Consider the following 9,385-nt stretch of genomic DNA (forward strand, 5'->3'; position numbering starts at 1 on the left):
TCACTATCACATGTCATTTGATTATTCATTTTCTAGGTTAGTGACCTTTATCTTTTCACTAGGATTATCACCATCATAAATCTCTTCCATTTTTTTTATTTGTCCTTGTTTACATTGATGGCCTTGTCTCCATGTTTCTTTGCATCTAAAGCATAGGTATCTCTTAACTAACTCCCCCCTATGTGGACATTGATGTTCTTTTCTCCAAGGTTCTTGGCATACATAGCACAATCTTTCTTGGCAGCCCTTTCTTGATCCTTCATTTTAATAAGATGTTTTGGATGTGTAATTCTTTGGTTTTTCTCTAGGTGCATTAGACTCAACCTTCTTTACCTTTTAGATAGCTTCTTCCAAGTTTTGAGGTCCAAAGGGTTTTATCTAGGCTTTAATGGATTCTTTAAGTCCTTCTATAAAAATGTATGTGAGTTGCCCTTGGGACAAATTTGGAACCATTATGGCTAGGTCTTGAAATTGATTGGCAAATTCTTCTACTAAGCCTACTTGTTTGAGATGAGTAAGTTGTTAGTAATACCATTCAAGATATTTTAGATCAAAATTTCTCATCAACTTTTGAGTGAATTTTCTATAGGAGGTTAAAAAAATTGAGCCCCAAGGAATTTTGGTTGTAGTGCCACCATTTGTGTGTTTATCCTCTTAAATGAAGTATGGAAAACTTGATGGCACCCTTTTCTGCCAAAGGATTATAGGGTAGATATGTATCTAACGTTTTGAACCATGATTGAGCAATTTTTTCTCTTGACCCATCAAAACATGGTAATTTCACCTTATTTACCTTCTCCTAAAGGTCGTCATCTACATGATGTTTCTTTTTATGTTCCATGACTTTAGATTCATAGTATTCTTTAAAGGGAATAAGTTGTCGAAGATTGGGATCCAAGCTGGCATACATTCGTACAATTTATTGTACACTAGTAGTGGTCCTTTCCTCCTCTGCAACAAGTTCTTCACTTGGAATGAATGAGGGAAAATTTTATCGTGGGACTAAACTTTGTGACAAGGGCTCAATTTCCTCGTAAGTAGAATGATGGTCTCTTTGTGAGTTATGTATTTCATCCTAGTTATTATTATTGCTTAATTTTTGTATAGCTTCCAGTAATACTTTATCAAATTTTTTAGTCCTTTCAAATCTCTCATTAGTTTTTTCTATAAATTTCCTTAGTTCCTTGGCTAATTGTTTGACCATATTTCCTCAGAGTAAACCTTTCACAAGATGGCATGATTATGCTATGATACTACTATAATGTCCCCTTCTATTTAGGGTTAGATTTGGACAATAATACCTAAAAAATAAATTTCAGAATTCAAATGCTAATAAGTATGATTACGGCATGCTACCCTTATAACTTAATCCCAACATTAAAGATGTCTCTAGATCAGATTTTCTAACCCTTAGTTATTTGATTGTCTTCTCTAGAGTGCACCCTTTTAGATTCACATATGCAAATGTTGACATCATAAGAATATTGTGGCACATCAACCTCTGGCATGTCATTCAGTTGGAGATTATATCAATCTCACATACAGACATTATAAAGATGATGACAATCTTAGGCATATTCGCCAAATGGAGATTATTAGTCTCACATACCAATATTATATATACTTCTTAATTCTCATGCATGTTGGTTATATGGAGATCATTAATCTTATATATCAACATTATAGAGATTCCTTATTCTCAAGCACATCAGTGAGATGAAGATCATCATTCTCACATAGTGACATTATAGAGATTCATTATTTTTAGGCATGTTGGTTAGATGGAGATTATTAATCTCACATACCAACATTGTAGAATTCATAGTTGTGTTAGACATACAAAGATCTTCAACCTCTTATACTTTATTAACCTTTATAAAAAATTCCTCCTCCATAAGAAATTATATCAATCTCTTTATAATATCAAATGATCATAATATCAACTGCTAATAGTGGCCTGTTGTGATGGTTAAGTTGTTGAGTGGTTATCATTGCCATCAAGGTTCAAATCTAATGGGGATGAAGTCCCCCATTTTTGGCCTCACTGGTTCATAGCTCCAGGTCAAAGCGTTTACCCCTTTTTTTTTAAAAAAAAAAATTTTAAATGATCATAATATCAACTAGAAATAATCATCTATATAATATTTTGGAATAATTTCTAATATTCTATAAATGTGTTTACACATATATCCATAAATGAATAAATGAAAATACACACACATCTTATATAATTATATTACTCATAAGGTTGAACACCATCTCTTTTTGTAATTGCTTCGGAGGCTCTCTTCTATATTCTTAGAGATAATTCTTTATCTCCTGATGTCAGAGGTATCTATTTGCCTAATGATGAAGAGCTCATCAATTGCCAGTTTGCGGATGATACCGTGTTGTTCTTTGAGCTTTCAGAAAGCAATTTTAAGGCTTTGCAATATAAACTTAGTTTCTTTTGTTTTATATCTGGGGCTAAAATATCTCAAGCCAAATCAGTTTGTTTGGGGTGGGATGTGCAGCCCCCGGATTGGTTTCCTCAATACAATTTTCTTTGGGGAGGCCACAATAAGATCACTAGATATCTTGGTATCCCTTTCTCAGTGGATCCTACCCTCAAGGACATGTGGTCATGGGTTAAAGAGAAGATTGATAAGAAACTTAACAAATGGCATAATAGGGCATTATCTCTGGCAGGCAGAATTCAAGTTTGCCAGAAGATGTTGTCCTCCTACACCATTTACTATTCCTTTGCATGGTTTTTTAACAATTATCAGATTGCTGAAATTCAGAAATTCATCAGACAATTTCTTTGGTCTGATGGAAAGGGTAATAATAAAATTCATTCTATTAGGTAGGCTTGGTGCCACACTGACAAGGCCCTTGGGGGACTTGGGCTGAAGGACTTAAGAATTCAAGGTATTGCCCTATCTGCCAAATGGATTTTTCAATCCATGGCAGGTGACTGTCCTTGGAAAGTGTTAGTTAGAAATAACATTGAAAGGGGTGTGCCTAAGAAAGCCAAATCTTGGACTAATCTCCCCTTTTGTGACCTCATTATTGGTAACTTTCCTATCATGGTCCAAGGTTCTGTAGTTTTTAGATCTATTTGGAAGGCTTGGGACCATGTTAGGAAATTCATCACTAACAAGGATTTTCATTGTAATGATCAACTCCATGGTGAAAGATCAATTTGGTGGAATCTTCACCTAAATGGTAAACCTCTGGCCCTTACCCAAGGGTGTTCTGCCAGATTGTGGGCTAAGAAAGATATTAAACAGTTCATAGATCTCTTTGAGCAAAACCAAATCACTCCTTGGGATGAGCTTAAAGATAAATATGATATCCCTGATTCCCATAAAAGAACTTATAACATGATTGTGCAAGTTGTTAATGGTTTTCCCACTATATGCCATGTTGATTCTCAAAGGCACCTAAAGTGTAAATGGCCTGGTGGAGTGGTCACGAATCTGCTTAAGGCCAAGAATATATACAAAATCCTAGATTGTAATACTAATATTATTTATCATGTCAATGTTGTTTGGTACTCTTCTTATGATGCTGATGTTTGGAAAAAATACTTTGATATCTTGTGGAAGAATTCTGTTGAGCCTAAAATTAGATGCTTCAGATGGTTAGTCATGTTGGACAAGCTACCTATTAAGAGAGATTTATCTAATTCTGATTTTTGTAATTTCTGCAGAGTTCCTGAAACTGGTAGACATATTCTTTTAGATTGTACTTTTTCTAAAGAAATATGGAGAATGTTTGGCATTGTTTATCCTATTGATGTTAATATTCTTGATATTATCACTGGTCATATTAATGGTCTTCCTAAAGATACCAATTTATTTTGGAATAGATTGTCATCTAACATTCTCTGGCAGATCTGGAAATGCAAGAACAAGGAAAGATACCAAGGTAAGCCAAGGGACCTTACTGAATTTTTTCGAAAGCTCACTTATTTTAAAATTTCTTTGCAGGTGCAAGCTACTATGTTGATCGAGCGAGACAAGATGAGATGATTCCTTCATGATGGGCATGCTGCTTTTAAGCATGGATACCAATGGCGTAGAACCTTGGATGATCTGCAAGCTTTTGAGCAAGCTTGCATTAGGCTAAATAGAGAAATCCGTAAGAAAGTGAATGCTAGAAAGGATGATTTATTCAGGCTGATGCAGATTCAAGAATGTAAAAGCGTCGTTTGGATGGAGGGTCCCTTAGGTTGGACTGCTTGGGTGGTCAATTACTATGATGTTCTTAGTTAGCTAGTCTTTCTCCTCTTTTTGTTATGTTGTACAGCTAAATCTGCTCTTCCTTAGTGAGGCTTGGCCTCCTTGTTGATTTTTGTGGTGGTACTTTGGTTTCTCTTTTTGTTCTGAAAATCTTATATCTAATAGAAAAAAAATAATCATCACTTATACCTTAGTCAATTTTGACCCCTCTTTGGGTAATATATCCTATGACTCTTTAGTGGGTGTAAAGGGTTACCTTTAAATGCTCATGGTCTTTCACCATTGACAATCAAAGTGTGTGTTCTTCAATGTTATGTTCCATAATATTCAATCCACACAATTCACGGGAAGCGGCTATTTAGCCAAACATTTTATAATATTTGATAATTAAACTAGCACTTGCACCCAAAAGGAGGTGCAAGGGTAGCCGATAGGGCTTTTATTTGAAATAATAATTAAAGATATATATAATAGAAGTATATAAAATTGACATTATATATTTTGTTGCACCATTAATTTGTGCTTCCAGATTTTAGAATGCATTATACATCATTAATATGTCAATATTTGAATCTTTTGAAAATCAAAAAAAATAGATTTTTATGTCAGGTTAAGATTTTTATAAGAATTTTTATTTTTATATTAATTATATATTAAAAAAATGTTACATGAACTCATTTGCATTTGTAATATACATTTCAAAAATATATATATAATATGATATTATATATTTTATTTTATTTATATTATATATTAGTTATGTATTGATAAATATTATCATTTTCACAAAATATTATTGAATTAAATGTATTCAATATTTATTTTATTTTATTATAATAAAATGTTTTTAAAAAATACAATCCAATTAAAAGTTTAAATTATTTTATCAACAATCTGATATAAGTTATTAAAGTTAAATAATGTATATATTTTTTTAAATTAAAAATTTATTTAAATTCATTAAGGAAAGTTGTAAACAATTTAATTTAATAACATTTAGACTACGTTTGGCATTTTTTTTAATACCATTTTGCACTTACTAATTCTTCTGTCTATAGAAAAGTAGAAATAATTTTCAAGGACATCAAAGTATTATAGTTAATACTAATATTATATTTTAATGCAACCTAACGATTTATTTTTTTCAATTATCATGTTTGAAAGCAAGGCACAAAGTATTTCCTAGAGGTAGAAAGGTAATCAATAGAGAAGCATTGAGAAAATTCCTCTGAATTATGCTCTATAAGTTTCCTAATCTAGTTTTTTTTTTTTCAATTGTTGCTATTTGTTTGAGTTCTTTGGAAAATTCTATGTATGACGTTCAACTATGTGAGACTCAAACTAATTACAACACTATCTAGTAAGATTGAATGTGACAAACCTACTTATGTTCCCCACTAGTGTTTTAGGCCTACACTCATCTTGCCTTTAACGACTAATGTTTATCTACTAAGTGCATTAATCAACAGATTTTGTGAGCTAAGTTTTATTTATTGTGAAAATTATATTTTAAAATTTTAATATTACTTGTATGAGAAAAGCATTGAGTGACCTGGGAGGAAGGGCAAATGGAACTTCATATAAAACGTGGCATTTTTGTAGACAGATTATGTGCCTTGATGTGCTTCAATTTTGCATTCACATAGCCACATGTTCATGGAAATATATCAAATGAAGAAATGAGAAGTCTTCTTACATTGTTATAAAAATTTGTTATATTTGGGAGTTTCCATTCTAGTCTCTCTGTAAAATGTCTGTAGCATGTAGGGTTGCTAAATGTGTTTTCTTGTTACATTGTTGTTATAAAAAGTTATTATATTTGGAAGTATCCATTATACTCTCTCTGTAAAATGCCTGTAGCATGTAGGGTTGCTAAATTTTTTTTTTTTTAATGAAACTATTGATGTGCAAAAGAAGGTAATGAATATCATTTTGGAGTATAGCATACACCCCTACAGAAATAGATGCCTATGGTTGAGCTTCAAGAATTTATTTTCATTTCTGCCCTTATATGGAAGCTAGGAAGCTAGTATACCTAGCAAAAAACAGGCAGAAGTGTTTGTAGTTTTATATTTCATAATTAAAAAGTAAATCAATTATACTAGTAAGATATATGCAATTCTAAAATTTTCCTACAATTTTTTTTTAGTATAGTATAGAGTTTGATTCTTTAGGATAGAGAGGAAAATCTTAAAAAATCTTATGAGTTATAGACTCTTATATCATCCCACTCTGTTGAATTTGACATTGAAGGTAGATTTCATGGTCTTTTGTAGGCTTTATACTCTAACTAAGGAGCAAATGCAATCCTTAATGGTGTGGGTCGGAAAATGTCACTTTTCTGTTTTGGATATCCAATTCAGGTCGTGGGCTCCCCAGATTTCAGATCAAATGCTTGGAAAAGAGGAATGGCAATTGGAGTCTAGTTCTTGGTACTTTTGTAAATTCAGTAGAAACAGATCTTGAGATCCTTGATCTGAGTTATGATGGCTCTCTAATAATAAACTCCACTGATCTGAAAGCCATGTCGTGTAACGAAACAGACGATGCCTTTGTATATTTTGAGTTACCCACAGATGGCCCTTTCACCATCTACTCCTCCAATAAATTTGTGGTCGTTGCAGGGTGCAATTCAGAGGGTTCTTTCCAACTAGGAAAGGGACAGGTAAATGTGAATCTACTTGTTTAAATCAGGATGATCCAAGCTACTACAACAAGTATGGATGTTGTGAAGCTGGTATTCCAAGAAACGCCAAGGAGATATCTTTCAAGGGTGGGGGAATGGCATATGCAGATTTTCCCAGCACATGTGGCTTCTCCACAATTATGGAACCAGAGACTTGGGATTTTCCCCATGGCAAACTTGGTAATCTTGCGAGGTCTCATTACGACATCCACCTACCGTGGGGCATCGGCAATGGAAATTGCTCGACGACCAGAGGACATTGTATTTTGCGTGAGAATACATGTAGCCATCACTTTCTTTCATCCTACAATCAAGGGGTTAACCATATCATTATACCTAATCTATTCAAAATGATAAGTCTTCAAATCATTTGATGCATATTAGTATGAGACCTTATGATATATAACATGCTACAAGTACAAGAAAGAAGGCATAGATATCATATGTTACTGAAATGAAAGAAGCAACTATCTATCAACATCACGAGTATGAAAGTAAAGTATTGAAAAGTAAAGACATCCACAAGAGGCATAATCAACAGATCAAAGAAAGAAACAAGTACACAATGTTAAGTTGTTGAATTCAGTATCTCATAAATAGCATGGTTAAGCTTCAAGAATTTTTTTTCATTTTTTCATGGCGTATGGCACCAGGTCAAATGATATACTAATGTCATGGAATGGGCCCTTGTACAGATGGGCTAGGGGATTGCGATTGTGCTGCAACTTGCTACCGGCAAGCAGTCATCCGAAAGAGATTGGTTCCACAAACTGTGATGCCTAAATGCAATAAGGGCATAATTGATGGTGTTTTTGCACAGAATTTTTTTGGTTTCAAGGATTACGCATACTATTTCTACGCATTTTCTTCCAAGCCTAGATAAAGCATGGGTTGATTACGTGAGAATACATTGTAGCCATCCTAATGAATGATGATAGTATCAACGATGAGAAGCAGAGAAAAAAGTTCTTTTTGACAGATAAGAGGATCACCATGACTGAAAATACATCACCAACACAGATAATCAAAATCAAAACAATAGCAAGCACATAGAACCACAAGCTTTCCCTCCTACAAGAAATCAAGTGAAAAGATGCAGGCAATACAAATCCCAAAGCACCCCACACAATGCTACCCATCAGGGACAAAAAAATATGCAAAAATTTGTCACAAAAACAGCCACAATGGTGGTTAGATGAATACAAAGAGACCTCAACAGTAAAGAGTATTACGCTCCATTGAATTGCTGTCCACCACCTCATGCACATATTCACCAAGGGAAAGTTGATGCACAGGTTAATAAGAATGAATGAGGGCTCTTTATGTGTGTTAAAAATTCTTCTCTGTTTCACAGAATAGCGGCCCCGAGTAGGATCGCTTGCATCTTTGCAAGCAGACAGTTTTGACCCCAGACCTATCTTCATTCCTGGTATGAGAGTATCACATGGCGTGTCGAAACTCTCCCACACAGTCATTGCTCCATTTGAAATTAGGACAAAATTTCCTGATTTCTCAAGGCGTGCAAATGATACGTTGAGTCTGCTTGTGCTGCTACTCCAGATTTGTTTGTGCTCCTCCAAGAGGACCAAATTTCCTCCAAAAAAAAATCCGCCGCGGGTGTGAGACAATTCCAACAAATTCTAGCCGGTGTGAGACAAGTTCTGATTGGAGTGAACTCTAAAAGGAAAGCCTATGGGCTAATAAAATTATTAAATAATTGTCACTTATTATTATTATTTGATTATGTTATATCATTGGTAGTCATTGGCTTATAAGTAGTTATCAATTGATAAATTGATTTTATTTTGATTTGTAAATAATTGTTAAACAATATAGCTTAGTTCAAGACATTAATTTATTGATTAACTAATATAATATGATTTTTATAAGTAGGAGATAATTTCTATAGCAAGTCAAATTGTGATATTGCTATCAGGATTTCATTGTGTAGTTTTGAGTCAAACTCATTGACCCATGTTTCATGAGCGGTGATTCAGCATGAATCTATCTCTCATGAGAATAAATGAAACACTTAACACTCATTGGGTCTAGGTGATGCTCACAGAGGTGAAGCATCGGGACTTCGTGGGAGTTCACCCATCCCAGTACTACTCCATCTTGAGCATGCTTAACGTGCTAGGATGGTTGACCTCCCAGGAAGTCTCAGTGCTTCACTCCATAGCTAAGCACGCTCAAGCTTGAGTAGTACTAGGATGGGCAACCTCCCGGGAAGTCCCAATGTGAGCATCATCTAGACCTAATGAGTGCTAAGTGTTCCATTTATTCTCATGAGAGATGGATTCATGTTGAATCACTACTCATGGAACATGGGTCAATGTGTTTGACTCAAAACTACACAATTAAATCCTAATAGCAATATCATAATAATATGATTTTGATAAAGTCTTATATTTCTATCTTAATTGGGGCTCATTGCAAGACTATGTGATCTATTATAAGGATGAAGCATAGC

This window comes from Cupressus sempervirens, chromosome 9 (genome assembly GCF_028749045.1).
Source record: "Cupressus sempervirens isolate cs-2001-9-10 chromosome 9, ASM2874904v1, whole genome shotgun sequence".
NCBI classification, from domain to species: domain Eukaryota; kingdom Viridiplantae; phylum Streptophyta; class Pinopsida; order Cupressales; family Cupressaceae; genus Cupressus; species Cupressus sempervirens.